The 16697-nt window shown below is 44.0% G+C and overlaps 1 protein-coding gene across 1 annotated transcript in view; it reads right to left on the bottom strand.

Moving 5' to 3' along the window:
- Nucleotides 1–16697, bottom strand: part of LOC141126034 (progonadoliberin-2) — a 72193-nt gene that overhangs the window by 47235 nt on the left and 8261 nt on the right. The window lies entirely within an intron of this gene.

Consider the following 16697-nt stretch of genomic DNA (forward strand, 5'->3'; position numbering starts at 1 on the left):
GCTATATAATACTTTCAGGTCTTGTCCCTCCCCCAGCCTGTGAATGGAGAAGCAGCATATCTCCGTCACTCTGCTCACTCCTCCTATCAGCATGTCATGCAGCTGAAAGACCCCTGGTATTTCTGTACAGGGGATTGCAAGATGCTGATACCACGTAAATTTCAGGTACTTACACTGTTTGCAAAAAACGTATATATTTAATAATGTAATAATAAGTACAGAGCTACAGTATTTTTTGTATATTTTATATCTGCATGGAGTATCTTGGGAGGTTAGGTTGTGAGAGAGTTAGGTGTGTCAGCAGGAACTAAAATGAAAGTGTGATGCTTCTACCCTTTTGCCTTGCAAACCTGGAACGACAATATCATACATCCCAACTTTTTTGAGATGGGAATGAGGGACACCTATTAGCAAAAGTATGTAGGCATAGGACACACCCCCTGCCACGCCCCCTTAATGGAGAATTTCACACAAAAAAAAAAAAATGATTGGTTAAACCCACAAGTGCTTTTTAAAAACCACTACTATTCCTGTATATTGGCTTTTGGAATTTACAAATTCAGCAATTTAGAATTTGGATGAATGGTTTAGCACTGGGAAACACTTTTTTGATAGATAAATAGTGCATTTTATATAAAACTATATAGATCAGACCAAAATGAGGGACTAATGGGGAGGAAAAAGGGACAGAGGGACTTAGTTCCAAATCAGGGACAGTCCCACGAAATCAGGGACAGTCCCACAAAACCCGGGACAGTCCTTCGAAATCTGGGACAGTCCTTTGAAATCCGGGACAGTTGGGAATGATGCAATACCTGTGCTCAGACCACAGCTGTAAACACCCTCAAACTATCTTCTACAAAGAGGTCGGCAACAATGCAAGTCATCTGTATAAAATCTTCTTTATTTACTTCAAATCCATCCAGATAAAGAGAACAATGCACAAACGTTGACGCGTTTCAGTCTGGGTTGGCTTAGTCAAAACCAATACTGCTGACTTTATATAACAGGACATTTACCTGTCCAGGTATCCAGCACCGTCCTCACCCGGTCTAGTTCTTCGTCAGTCTTTTTGGTCCCCGGCGCCAACATGTTTACTGTGGGAAGCCGGATGTGACTACTTGGGGCTTCACAGCTGACTTCCCACTGGGCATGCGTGGACGAAGGATCCCACAACTTTTTGGGACCTGTGAAGTGTCCCAGAAGGGTGAGCAAAAAGAGCTGGGGCAACAAACTTCCTCTAAAATTGCCTAGGCCAGTGATGGCGAACCTTGGCATCCCAGATGTTTTGGAACTACATTTCCCATGATGCTCATGCACTCTGCAGTGTAGTTGAGCATCATGGGAAATGTAGTTCCAAAACATCTGGAGTGCCAAGGTTCACCATCACTGGCCTAGGCAATCCGAATGGAAGTGGGAGCGGGTACCTGTCAAAACCAGGTACAGGCAGGTGCAGTTTACTGCAGTTTACTTTCTCTACTGCAGGTGGCACGCAACCACAGGGGCCCTGCAGTTGGAGAGGAAGTCATGATGAACATGGTTCCTCTATGAATTCCTGGGTCACTGGGGAAGTAATCTGGTTGGATGCTGTAGCTCCATGTGACTCTGGCAGAGCCTTTTTAGGGCCTTGGCTCCCAGGCTTGGTGTGCTTTTTGCAAATGGGTAGTGTAGTGAAAGGTACCCCACCTGTTAGGAACCATGAGGTACTAGTAGTAGGGGGAGGTTCCTGAAGATAGGATAGGGTCGCAACTCTTCGGGGCAACTTCCCGCTTGAGCACGAGATGGCCAAGCCGCATTCTGCTCCTCTCAACAGATGTTGTCAGTCCGGGTGAAAACTGCTTCAATCATGTTGCTAAAACCGTGAGTGTACCTGGTTGGGCAGTCTTACCACCGCACCATGATGCACCCCTCCCCATCACACTCCCCCTCAAAAATATAACATGCCAATTGTGGTAGAGGAGAGGGAAGGAGGACATAAAGCGGAACTTTCCCTCTTGGGTGAGGTTTTTCAAACTCTGCAAAGTACAATATATGATACTGTTAAAGGTTTTGCTACCCCCTCTGTGTGGCATCTAACTTTCTGTGCTTTGTATCAATGAGGTTGACTTACTAAAGGAAAATAGACTGTGCGCTTAGCAAAGTGCAGTTGCCCCAGAGTTTAGTAAATGAGATAAAACTTCACTTTGCAAAGAATACCCAATCATATGTAAGGAAAAAAAAAACTGCATTTTTGCTTGCACATGATTGGATGATGGAAGTAAGCAGAGCTTCTGCTCATTTACTAAGCTCTGGAGCAACTGCACTTTGCAAAGCGCACAGTTTATTTGCCTTTAGTAAATCAACTCCAATGTGTTTAAAGCTGATCTGTGTTCTAGTGGAGGGGGGGGGGGGGGTTAAATGAAATGTGTTACGCCATCTCTGACTGTACACAACAAAAATAAGATTTAAATCTGACTTACGAGTTTTGGGGAAAACGAGGATGGCATTGTGTGCAGTATGGCTTCTCCATTCCTTCCACACACCTTTTGGGGTTATTAGATGTTATTATCATCATACTGATGCCATCCAGGAAACTAAGCTCTTTAACACTGCTACTGCATTTAAAGTGGAGTTATGAACAGGAAAAAATATATATTTTTACTACAGAAGGGACGTACTATGGGGTGGATTTACTAAGTGCAGATGCTCTAGACCAGAGCTTAGTAAAGGAGCAGAAGCTCTGCTGACTTCCATCATCCAATCATGTGCAAGCAAAAATGTTTTTTTTTTAAACACTTGCCGATCGCGCTATAGCAAAACAGCGGCAACAGCGCGGCCGGCTCGATCACGTCATATAACGCCCTCCCACTCTGACGTGATCGAGCCCCTCGCACGCCCACAGCTGATCACAGATCGGGGTAAAGAGCCAAGCAGAGCGGCTCTTTACCACGTTATCAACTGTGTCCAATCACAGCTGATAATGATGTTAACGCACTGACCGGTTATTGAGATTTCTTTTCTCACACTATCAAAGCATGAGGAGAGAAAAGAGACGGTAACTGGCTAGTGTGAAAGGGGACATCTGCACTGATAATCAGGGCACTGATCATTAGTGTCCTGAGTATCAGTGCAGCCTCCACAGTGAACATCAGCACTGCCTACCAGTTACCATCAATGCTGCAAATCAGTGCCCATCAGTGATGCCAATCAGTGCTCATCGGTGATGCCAATCAGTGCTCATCGGTGTCGCCTCATCAGTGCCACCTATCAGTGCCCATTATCAGTGCAGCCTCATCAGTGCTTCCTCATCAGTGCCCCCCAGTGCTTCCTCATCAGTACAGCCTATCAGTGCCTCCTCATCAGTGCCCATCAGTACTGCCAATCAGTTCTGCCAATCAGTGCCTCCTCATCAGTGCCGCCTATCAGTGCCCATTAGTGCAGCCTCATCAGTGCTTTCTCATCAGTGCCCACCAGTGCCGCCTCATCAGTACAGCCAAGCAGTGCTCATCAGTGCTGCCAATCAGTGCCTCCTCATCAGTGCCGCCTATCATTGCCAATCAGTGCTGTCAATCAGTGCCAATTAGTGCTGTCAATCAGTGTCAATCAGTACTGTCAATCAGTGCCCATCAGTGCTGCCAATCAGAGCCCATCAGTGCTGCCAATCAGTACTCATCAGTGCTGCCAATCAGTGCTCATCAGTGCTGCCAATCAGTGCTCATCAGTGCTGCCAATCAGTGCCTCCTCATCAGTGCCACCTATCAGTGCCCATCAGTGCCACCTATCATTGCCAATCAGTGCTGTCAATCAGTGCCAATCAGTGCTGTCAATCAGTACTGTCAATCAGTGCCCATCAGTGCTGCCAATCAGTGCCCATCAGTGCTGCCAATCAGTGCCCATCAGTGCTGCCAATCAGTGCCTCCTCATTTACTAAGCTCTGGAGAAAATGCTCTTGCAGAGTGCAACTGCACTTTGTAAAGTCCACAGTCTATCTGCCTTCAGTAGATCAAGCCCTAGGTGTGGTGTTATTTGTCCCCTAGTGTAAAATCAAACCAATGTTGCATCAATCATATATACATAAATGCATATGAAGATAAATAAAAATGAAATTACAAAAGTTTGTGAGCAATCATTTAAACCAACATTGAACAATGTCTCTTCAATAGTTCCTTCTATTATCTCCCAACCACCAATGCAGTGCATGCATTCATTTTATACACCACAGTGCTGCCGTTCACCGGATGTGCTCTCACTTGATAGCTTTGACCCCCAGCTGAATGTAAGATCAAAAAAGCACATGCCTCCCCTTTATAATGGTCCTTAAATATTTTTCAGCTCCTATGAGAGTCCTTAAAGTGGAGCTTTAGCCAGAAAATTAAGTCCTGCTAGATCACTTCCAGCTGGCCCCTTTTGCAGGTATAGCTATGTAAAATATGAACAAAAAGTCTCTATGCTGTTTAAAATCCAGTAATACATTGTCTCACCCTGCTCTGCACATGCTCAGTTGCTCTCTATTTAAGGCACTGCTCTGCTGACAGCCTTAAAGTGGAATTAAACCCTCCTATCATTTACAGCCAAGGACGCTGCTTCTGTTTGATCTTCAACTGCTATGGTGCTGCACATGTGATCAGTTATGACACCAGCCATTTGATGGTTTGACAGTTTGGTTGAGGGCAAAAAGCAAACGTGACAGTTAACAATTCCAGTGTAGCGGTACCCCCGTAAGGGCTGCTGATTTGGTTACTTAGCAATCCGCCAATCACCCCGCTGCCATACTCCCCACGACCAATTAAAGCAAAGAACAGTCAGTTTCATGGTTTTGTCATATTTATTGCGGGATACAACTTGGATGGGAGAAGGATAATATGAGATGCCCATAGCGTTTAGTACATTACAAGTTGTATTTAGTTATTCAGTGGCCGTGGCCTTGCAAGAAACTTGATACACTCTTTGCACCCCAGTCTCTTTTAGTTTGAATAACTCTTCTGCAGACTATTACTTCCAATATCTTTGTGCAAATCCTTACTGCAAAAACACACTGATATTCTATTTCTTCACTTCCATTTGTACAAAGAAGAATCACTCTGAATAATTCCTCATTTGTAGACCATGATGGGATTGCCCATGTGAACTGAAAGAGCCAGAAGCACACACCGCTTCTTCCCAATGCCCCAGAGAATCAGACATGCACACAGTCTTTGGAAGGCACTACCATTGTGCTAACCAGGCCAGAGATAACACGGTATCTCCCCCCGATGACCTGACACATGGCAATGAGCGGACCACTGCTTTCAGCCAGTCCCGGACTATTAATGCTGTGTTCCCCGGCCACAGCATTCTACACTGACCTTTCTCTAAGAGGATGATAGTTCTGTGTCCCCGGTCACAGAACGCTGCTTTACTCTCCTCCGCTTGACTGCCACTTCTTTCTTCCAGATCTCTTCCAGCATGGAAGTCCTGTGTTCCCCGGTCACAGCAGCTTGATACTTCTTTAAAGATGAAGATCTTTATCTTAAGCTCCCTCCTGACGTTTCTTCCATCCCTCCTCCGCGCACGGCGCATTCCCATGTGTGGACGCCCGGAACAGAAACTCAGTACTCCATTGTCTGTTCCTACTTTCCAAACTAGCTAAATTTACCTGCACTTGGGTCTTGAGCTAGAAAAATACTACTCTAGCACCTACCTTTAGGTAGAGGGTGCTACACCAGCATTCCAGGAATGTATCCATTTTTTGAAACTGTTAAATTGATGGGTTTAGTTCTGCTTTATGATTTACTACTGCTTAGGGGCTCTGGGCTTAAAGTGGTTGTAAACCCTCACATATACCCAGTGAAGTGAATAATCTCAGATGATACACAGAGATGAAACAAATCCTCCTACGTAAGTTTAACTTGTATATCTGCTGTCCTCCCCTTTCTACACTTTCCAAAGTGCAGAACGTGTTAAAAATCTTTCTTCATCTTTCAGCATTACATAGGGAAGGTTGGAGAGACTGAACTTACACTGTGTGAGAGCTGATTGGAGGAAGGGGACACACCCTCCTCTCCACATAGGCAGAAGAAGGAAGGAACATGCAGAGCTATAGTCTGAATAGACAAGCTCCCTGTTTATATTCCTCTAAGCACACTCTTATCTCGTTTTTTGGAGAATCTCTCAGAAGTGACTCATGCTGATCACAGAGGAACGAAGCACCAGTGAGACACGACACTTAGAGCTTTGGAGAGAGATAAGTAAACACTGCAGATATATGTTATATATAGTTTAAATTTCATGATTGGTGTTTACAACCACTTTAACCTCCCTGGCGGTTTTCCCAAGTGTGGCTCGGGGTTAAAATTCAGTACCATTAGCGGTAACCCCGAGCCACACTCGGGATCGCATTGCAGGATCCTGGGGCGGCGTTACTTACCTTGTCCCCGGGATCCTGCGATGTCCCCCGCTGTGTCCGAGGGCTCCGTCCTCCTCCGAAGCCTCTCCATGCCAGGCTCCGTTCCCTGCGAGCAGCGCGACGCACGGGGGCGGAGCCTGGCGGCAAATTAAAAAAAGTAAAAATCATAACACATACAGTACTGTAATCTTACAGATTACAGTACTGTATGAAATGATTTCACATCCCTTTTGTCCCCAGTGCTTTGGCCCATGCCCTGCATGCAGTTTTATATGATATATGCTGTTCTTTCTGCCTGGAAACTGGAGATTGTCCATAGCAACCAAAAAGTGTCCCTTTACATCAAAAGTGGCTTTAGACCAGCTAGAAAACAGCGATAGTAAATTAGAACACTTGCAGAATTGAGAGATAGTGAATTGTGGGGAAATTTATTTTATTACTATTTTTTTTTTTTTTTTAATTATTTATTTTTATTTATTATATTATAATTTATGTTTTTGTGTTTCAAACTTTATCATACCCGGGATATCTACTAGACTCTGGTTTGGACAGATTTAAGTGTGTTATTGTTAAGATTTACAGACCTACAATATAAAACGCCAAATTTCCATGCAAAATAATGGTACCGCTTTCAGCACCTAAAATCCGAAATAATCATACCGCCAGGGAGGTTAAGCAAAATATCAGCCTCCAGCAAAAAAGAAACAGGAGCAATGCTGGAGGCAATTAACAGCACACAATACTTTTGGTAGCATCATTATTAATATGAAATGTATGTTCCTTGCTAAACAACATTATTTTTTAACAAGTTGATATGATAAAGTTATACTTTAAGCTGGATACACTCATTTTTCAGCAAGGTTTTCCTTACAATTTTCCAGACACTGTCTCTTTAAACCAACCTCATAGGAAAAGTACTCAATCGTGTAATAACTTTAAAACAACATTTATGAGTTTGATGACATTCACACTGTGCAGGTGCTAAGTTGCACCAAACAATAATAAGCATATGCAGCAGTGTAGCTTTTCAAACACACCAACATGTAGCATAGTTACAAAGGAAGCTGTATTCAAACCACCTTGCATGATAACGTCATCCAAACCCGGTCCCTACACGTTTCGTCACAGGGTCACGTGACTTCATCAGGGAGAAATCTTTCAGGGGAATGCTTTCCCCCTGATGAAGTCATGTGACCATGTGACAAAGGTAATATTTTCAAATCAAGTAGATGTATACACATGATTGGTGGTTGGAAAAAGTATAATAAGCACACTTTGGATATTTTCTTTGAAAGACACATTTATGAGTTTATTCAATTTATTTTGTTCGATGTTGGTTCGAATGATTGCTCAAAAATTTTTGTAATTTCATATTTTTTTTATATACCAGCCTGTTACTGACCCAGCCTGCACCTTGACTCCGCTCTAGTCTCTGCATCAGTTTCTGACTTGCTCGCCAGTGTATGTCCCAGCCTGCCTGTACCTGCCTTACTCCGGTCCTCACGGAGCATCCATCCCACCAGCTGCTGTACCTGCTTCTCAGTCTGAGGTGTTCCAGTACCAGCCTGTTCCAGCTTCCAGCCTACCTGCTGTTCCTAGTCTTTCCACTGTGTCTGTGTTCCTCCACAACTCCGCTAGAAGTTCCAGCCCAGCCCTGCTGCAGAGAACCTCCCTTGCACTCCTGTGCCTCCTGTCTTCTCTATCAGGGGCCTCGAGTCAGAGGTGTAAGAGAGGCTGTCCTCTGCATATCAGGCTCTACCACCAGGTATGTGACAGTGATGTGCAGCCTCATACACACGATCAGATTTTCCGATGGGAATTGTGTGATGTCAGGCTGTTGGCAGAAAATCCGACCGTTTGTATGCTCCATCGGACAATTGTTGTGGGATTTTCCATGGACAAATGTCGGATGGCAGGTTTTAAAATTTTCCGCTGACAAATGTGTGTTGTCGGATTTTCCTATCGTGTGTACACAAGTCCGTCAGACAAAAGTCCAAAGTACAATCACGCATGCTTGGAAGCAAGGACGAGCCAGAAGTGGTCAGTCTTGTAAACTAGCCTTCGTAATGGAGAATTAACATTCGTGACATGTCACATTATGAAATCTGCAAATGCAGCGCACAATTCTCTTCTTCTTTAATGGGATAATAAAGAAGCTGCTTTGCTGGTGATACTGATGGAGTTATTTCAAACTAATTTTAAAAGGCTTTTTTTTTCTAGTGATTTTTTTTTCTTTTTTTTTTGGGCAAGTTACCACAACACCATTATCCCGTAGTTTTTAAGATCAAAGATACAACTATGTTGGTGTCCCTTGTCAATTTTACATTGTATTTTTTTAAAAGTAACTGCCTACTCCCAAACTGTCATTTGAAGTAAAACACATAGCCAAGTATTATTCTACACAATTTTTTTTATTGTGCATTAAAAAAAGAAAACAAATAAAATTAGACATGCTATCTGCCAATATAACGTAACCAAAAAGTGCATTCTATGCATCCAAAAATATAGAAAATATACCAAATCAAATTATTATTATTCAACCAAAGAATAAAATAAAAGCCTCATGCATGTGTCCTGTTTCTTAATATAGGGGGTCAACAATGCCAAGAGTTGGTGAAAGCAGGGGTCCGTCATCCGGAGATAATTCAAACAAACATCTGGATTATTCTCCTGGAGCTCCCACAGCAAAGGCATATGACATACCGTATTTATCGGCGTATAACACGCACCGGCGTATAACACGCACCCCAATTTAGGAGGGAATTTTAAGGAAAAAAAAACTTTTAGGAGGGAAGTTGAAGGAAAAAAAACTTACATTTAAATGCCTATCATTGCAGCCTTCTCAGTGCAGCCATGTCAGTGCAGCCTTCCCCAGTGCAGCCTTGTTAGTGCAGCCATGTCAGTGCAGCCTTCTCAGTGCAGCCTTGTTAGTGCAGCCTTGTCAGTACAGCCATGTCAGTGCAGCCATGTCAGTGCAGCCTTCCCCAGTGCAGCCTTTCCCAGTGCAGCCTTTCCCAGTGCAGCCTTCGATCCCCTGTCCTGAGCTTTAAAATCGCCGACCGCGATTTGAAAATGGCGCCGCCGGCGCCGAAATACACCGAGCCGGTCCTCGGCTCTTTCCGGCGGCTCTCGTTCACTTTCGGCTCCACTCGTAGTCCCGAGCGGAGCTATCCGAACCTAGCCGAGTAGGTTCGGATAGCTCCGCTCGGGACTACGAGTGGAGCTGAAAGTAAACGAGAGCCGCCGGAAAGAGCCGAGGACCGGCTCGGGGTATTTCGGCGCCGGCGGCGCCATTTTCAAATCGCGGTTGGCGATTTTAAAATTGTGACAGCTCGGGATCGCAGGGGATCGGCGTATAACACGCACCTGCGACTTTCCCCTGTTTTTAAGGGGAAAAAAAGTGCGTGTTATACGCCGATAAATACGGTAATTGGTCACGATTAATAAAGCAACCAATTTTTGGTCCAAGAAATCCTCCTCCTCCTGTTCCTGGACTGGACTTGGGTCAAAGCAATAACTCCAAGGCCAATAATAAATAAAACGTTATCTCTTCTGATTCCGCAACATGTCTGGTTGACGAACGGATGTTCAGAAACGAACTGAACTTTTTTTTTTTTAAGCATCCCATCCTGCGCAGAAGCGAACGCATACGTAAGCGGTGTTCAAACCACACATGTGAGGTATCGCCCCGATCATTAGAGCAAGAGCAATAATTCTAGTGCCGGACCATGTGACATAAAATATTGCAATGACCGCCATTTTATTCTCTAGTATCTCTGCTTAAAAAAAAAAAATTATATATATATATATATATATATATATATATATATATATATATATATATATATATATATATAATGTTTAGGGGTTCTAAGTAATTTTTTTAGCAAAAAATACTGATTTTAACTTGTAAGCAACAAATGTCAGAAAAATGCCTGGTCACACAGTTACCTAATATACATGAATAAGCAGTGCAAAAAGCTATTCAAAAAAGGAGGACGATGTTCTAAAAAAAAATAATTGTAAAATGTACAACAATGACTGAACCCTTGTATTTGCTGAGAAGACACTATGGTCTCCCTTTAACCTGTGGTCCTATGAAGAGGCCAGTGGGTGCATCACAATAATTACAGTCCTGAATATGTCCTCCTTGTCTTTCTCTGTCAAGGTTTCCTTTCAGTTTGCACATCTGTGGGTAGCCTAATTTAGCTGCTACAAGGGAAAGGGAACAGAAAGCCAAGTGACCTGCTGTTAACATAAATCAAAGTGGCTTTTTACCGCTGTGCTGACTGTAGAGTTTATGACGCTTTCAATCTGTGTTCCTCTATGAGAAGTCAGGTCTAGCTGACCCAGGCTGTCCACTGGCTTTGTTCAACATGCCACTTACCTAAGAGAGATTTGGGGTCTTTGTGATATAGGCAGCCTGCTTGTCAAAAAAACTTGCTGTGTTCGATATTTGAGTCATGCCTATGTAAGATTTATTGCACATTGCACCTAGGGGCATCTCATTACTCTTGCGGATAGGACTTCTTCAAGAGCTGTGCACTTATTCAGGCAGATTTTAGGCCATAAAAAGTTGTGTCAAGCCTCTATGCTAATGATCGTTCCGAGTACACTGCCCTAATGACTTTGTAATCCAACAAACAACCATTCAGACATTGAACAGCCAGGATGATAAATGTGGTCTATGCAAGGCAGAACATGTTGATATATGTAGCTTCAACACCATGCGACAGCGGTTTGTGCCTGCAAATATTTCCCGTCAACGTTATTCTGATTTGCTGGTGTTGAAGCAATCTTAAAAAACTGAGTGCCACTGCCAATATACAAATGTGTGATGGTCTTGATAACCATGTGAGCCTGTTACTGTTATATTGTCACATAATGCAATTTAAAAGTGAACTTGTCAGCCCAATATTAGGTACCCTAAGGGGTTGATTTACTATAAGTGGAGAGTGCCATGTCTGGTGCAGCTGTGCATGGTAGCCAATCAGCTTTTAACTTCCGCTTGTTCGATTAGGCTTTGAGAAAAAAAAAGAAAAAAATAGGACGCTGATTGGGTTCTGTGCAGAGCTGCACCAGATTTTGCACTCTCCAGTTTTACTAAATCAGTATCTTTCTAAACCAGAAAATTTCTGTGTACCCCTCTGATCATATTTTTCATTTGTTACTAAACACTTCCCCCAACTTCTAGAGAACCATTCTCTAGTCCAGCCTTCCTCAAACTTTTCAACACAGAGGAACCCCTGAAATATCTTTCCAGTCTCCGGGAACCCTTGCTACAAATGACTGTATCTACAACTCATGATACATTAGTGTGGTGGTCTTTGGGAAGAATGCTCCTTGCGCTTGTGGTCATTGGGAAGAATGACCCCCTTACAGACAGCTAAAAAGATAAATCAGAGAGGCAAAAATTGCTCATCGCTCAAGGAACCCCTAGCAACCTCTGGAGGAACCCTGGTTGAAATACCCTGCTCTAGTCACATGACCCACCAAGCTGCCAACCCACTGCTTAGTGAGGGCCATTTATGTGTTCTGTTTGGACAAGGGGCAGTATGGGGGGGATTTAGCACCACTCTAGGAAAGTTGTTTGTAAGTACTAATTAGAGTCAGAGGGACATACAGAGAAGTATGTCCAGGCCCTTAAAGTTAATAGCAGGCACTTTATAATTTAATGCTAAATCCTTACAGTTCCTCTGCCAAGATCTTACCAAAATACTTAATTTTTTTAGAGTCTTAAGACAGGCTCTCTCAACCTTTTCAACACAGAGGGACCCTTGAAAGAACTTTCTGGTCTCAGAGAACCACTGCTACAAAAGATATCTAAAACTCATGATGCATTAGTGCTATGGTCACTGAGAAGAATGTTCCTTACATGGGTGATCATGGGAAAGAATTGCCCCCTTACAAATACCTAAAAAGATCAATGCTGTCAGTGGACCATATCTGAGAGACAGAAACTTCTCATTGCTCAAGGAACCCCTATCATTCTCTGGAGGAACCCTAGCTGAGAAACCCTGGTCTAAGATGTCCCTTGACAGCCCCAATAAAACAATTTACTCTCATGGACTCCAGTCATGAGCTGTTTCCACCAGAACTCCCTTTTTTGCCCAACTGCTCTGGCTTTAACACAAGAATAATGATGATGTCACATTTCCCGATAGATTCTACAAAATGTAGAGCAGCTATTCTCATCTAGGGTTTCTCCAGAGGTTGCTAGGGATTCCTTGAGCTATTGCTAAGTGACCCTCTATCTGATGGTGCCAGCAAAGTTCCAGAATCAACGCCGCTTGGTAGATTCAATGGCATGGCACCACACAGTTACACTTTTGCTGCAAACTTGTGAAAGGGGGGAAGCACAAACATCTGAATAGGAAACCAACAATCCAAATTTTCAGTTATTATTATTCTTTCTCTCGAAAAGGGGCATGGCTGGAGAAATCCAAATCTTGTATATTCAAAACTTGGTTACAATGAATCGTAGAGCTACCCACAGTCCTCAGATGAAGGCTAGAAGATCCAAAGACTGAACAGTGACAGAAACCAGAATGCTTGTATGAACCAAAGCAGACACAACACCTTATCTAAGGCTAATAATAGTGAATGGATGGAATGTTCTAGGCCAGGGGTCTCCAAACTTTCTAAAGAAATGGTCCGTTTACTTTTCTTCAGACTTTAGGAGGGTTTGACAGTGCCCAATGGGAGTAAACAATGCCCAATCTTTAGTATTAGGAGAGAAATAGTTGGTGTTAGTGGGAAGAGTAGTGCCCAATTTTTGTTGTCAATGGAAGGAATTATGCCCCATCGTTGGTGTCAGTGGAAGGAATAGTGCCCCATTGTGGGTTTCAGTGGCAGGAATAATGCTTCAAGGGCCAGGTAAAGGCAAACAAAGGGACGCATCCAGCCCCAATGCCGCAGTTTGGAAGCCACTGATCTAGGCCAACCATGTGAAGAAGTGGATCTCCTTCCCTGGGGTAACACGGGCTAGGGAACATATTTCCCATTAGGTATCTGAGAGATAGCAAGCAACAGTGTTATGACAAACAGAAAGTGTACTTTTTACCATCTCAGGCTATGAAAAGAATTCAACAAGTTTTTTTTCATTATTTCAAAGTGTGATAAATTGTGTACAGTTGACCTGCCTAAAGGTATTGGGGACTTTACAATGACAAGTGGTTAACAATAGCAGGAGAAAAATGTATGGCACAGAGCTTTTTTTGAGGTCTAGTACAGTGGTTCTCAACTCCGGTCCTCAGGACCCACTAACAGGCCAGAATTTAAGTATTACCTTGGGGAGATGCAGACTAGAATACTGCAATCACTGAGCAGCAAATGATATCACCTGTGATATATTTCAGTTATCCTGCAAACCTGGCATGTTAGGGGGTCCCGAGGACAGGAGTTGAGAATCAATGGTCTAGTAAGAAGCAGTAGCTTAAGGAAAACCTCAGGTAGAGTCTATCAGATCTGGCGACTTTCAGGTTGGGAATTCTTATGCCGCGTACACACGGTCGGACTTTTCGTCTACAAAAGTCCGACAGCCTGTCCGACAGACTTCCGGCGGACTTTCGGCGGACTTGCAGCAGACTTTCTAACGAACGGACTTGCCTACACACGACCACACAAAAGTCCGACGGATTCGTACGTGATGACGTACACCGGACTAAAATAAGGAAGTTCATAGCCAGTAGCCAATAGCTGCCCTAGCATGGGTTTTTGTCCGTCGGACTAGCACACAGACGAGCGGATTTCGGGGTCCGTCGTAGTTACGACGTAAAGATTTGAAGCATGTTTCAAATCTAAAGTCCGTCGGATTTGAGGCTGAAAAAGTCTGCTGAAAGTCCGGAGAAGCCCACACACGATCGGATTACCAGCCAGCTTTAGTCCGTCGGCGTCCGTTGGACTTTTGTAGACGAAAAGTCCGACCGTGTGTACGCGGCATTAGTTTCCTTCATCAAACCTGAAGAGAGATGGGTGGTTGCTTGTTGTCCATACCTGGAGAGGAACTAGTGGAGCAATGATTGGTCTGTGGCTTACAAAGGACATACAAAGAACATCTCTACTGATGGAAAGGAAAGCATGTTGAAAGGGTGCACTACCAGTGACCCTATCGAGGATGCTATTATAGAGTATTCTGTGTTTTCATAATAAGCCCTCTCTATCTTTCTTGTCTATGTTGGCCCCAATACCTCAGATTCCTGTAACAGCCCTGTTCTGATTGCTCAGTATCCAGGACACAGCAAATGAGAACTGACAACATTAGCAAGTGTTCAGCTTAAAGTGATATTTAAGTCTTGTTATTTTTTGTTTAAAAATAATAAACATGTCATACTTACCTGCTCTGTGCATGGGTTTTGCACAGAGCAGCCCAGATTGTCCTCTTCTCGGGTCCCTCGCCAGCGCTCCTGTCCCCTCCCTCCTGCCGAGTGCCCCCACAGAATGCTGCTTGCTATGGGGGCACCCGACCCGAGCTGCTGCTCTGTGTCCATTCAGACATGGAACCACGGCTCGGCCCCGTCCCCTCTCTCTCTTCTTTGGCTCACTGATTTTAATTGACAGCAGTGAGAGCCAACGAGGAGGGAGAGTCCCAAATAGTCGAGACTCTCCTGCAGCATCGCTGGATCAAGTTGGGGCTCAGGTAAGTATTAGGGGGGCTGAGGGGGGCTGCTGCACATAGAATGCATTAAGATAAAAAAAACCTTCTGCCTTTAGAACCACTTTAACTGTGAATCTATGACACCCCTCTCTCTCTCTCTCTGTAATATTCTTATGGCAGTTGCTTCTTTGTAGTTGACCATCACTGATGGCAGGTGAGATGGTGAGTACCCTGGACAACTGCTTGTCAGTGAAGAAATGCCTCCTTACAATCTGGGAATGGTCCCATTACACTGGTAGCCCATAGTAGAGGTGTCACCTTACATTTGAAGTCAACAGAAGAAGTGTATCTTTAAATTATGAGTTAGTGAGAGAAATGCCCCTTACAACTTTCTTCATTGCGTAGAAGAAGGCCCCTTACATTGTTAGTCAATGGAAAGAATGCACCATTATATTGGGGGCGTCAGTGGGAAGAATAATTCCCTAACAGTGCTTGTGCATGGGAAGAATACAGACAGCTAAAAAGATCACTGGTGTCATGTCACTGCCTCTGTCAAGTGATGCTGGCTACTATGAAGGCACTATCAGTGGGGGTCAGTCCTCCACTGCTCAAAGAACCCATAGGAACTTTGGAGGAACCCCGGTCAAAAATAGCAAATATGGCACAATGCCTTCAATGATCAACTGGAGACTACTCAGGCCTTAGTCCTCACTCCCTCTCCAATGCGATGTCCACTCCAATCACAAAAACTGCTTAGCAAATAACTACAGCAGGTCTACGACCGCCAAAGGTATCTATCATGTACAGCTGTCCAAAAAAGTGCTGGTTGGATCTTTGTCTAGGCACCCTGGGCATGCAAATTTAAAAGTTGTTCTGTAGTATTAAAGCTCTAAAGTGCCTTCTGACAAATGGTGCCAAATACATCTTGTTTTAAATCTGCGCCCATGACATCACAACATCTTTGTATCATGCTCAGGGACCTAGACCAGGGATCTCCAAACTACGGCCCTCCAGCTGTGGCAGAATTACACACCCCACGAGGCATTGTAAAACTCTGACATTCACAGACATGACTGGGTATGATGGGAATCGTAGTTCCTGAATAACTGGAGGGCCATAGATTAGAGACCCCTGACCTAGAGGATCAGAGCACCTTCCTTCTACAAACCACTGACCACCAGAATGAAGTGACATTATTAAACAGAACCCTTATGATATAAATTAATTTTACAGCAACTTTATATCATTATCTCAGTATGTTACTATATGGATTGGACTGTGACTGGTTAGAGATGGGCTGGTTTTGGGAAGACTTGCTATGAAAAATGTTTCAATATAAAATTTAAAAAAGAATCATCCCAGACTCCAATCTCCCCTCCTCGAGCTCGGGAGTGCTGGATGGCTGAGCTGGATGTTGAATGGTGAGCCATCCCTGGAGTGGCGGCTGGTGGGTCCGTCGGATTTCCCCTTGCTTCTCCCCTTCTCCTCCTCCCCCTTAACATCACTTCTAATTTTGGCCAATCAGGAAACAGGTCTCCTAACCCGCTTCCTGATTGGCTGGGAGTAGAATCAGTGTGAGAATAGCACAACTGGGTGGGCTCTGCGCCCCAAGGCCACCCTTATTTGTAGCCTATTAGAGCCTCTGGCTCTAATCAAGTGTTTCAAATAAAAGCACCACTCCCTCATTGGAATCCATGAACCGGCGCCCTGTATGTAGATCAGGGGGCCAGACGCATG

This window comes from Aquarana catesbeiana, linkage group LG01, assembly GCF_042186555.1.
Source record: "Aquarana catesbeiana isolate 2022-GZ linkage group LG01, ASM4218655v1, whole genome shotgun sequence".
Taxonomy (NCBI): domain Eukaryota; kingdom Metazoa; phylum Chordata; class Amphibia; order Anura; family Ranidae; genus Aquarana; species Aquarana catesbeiana.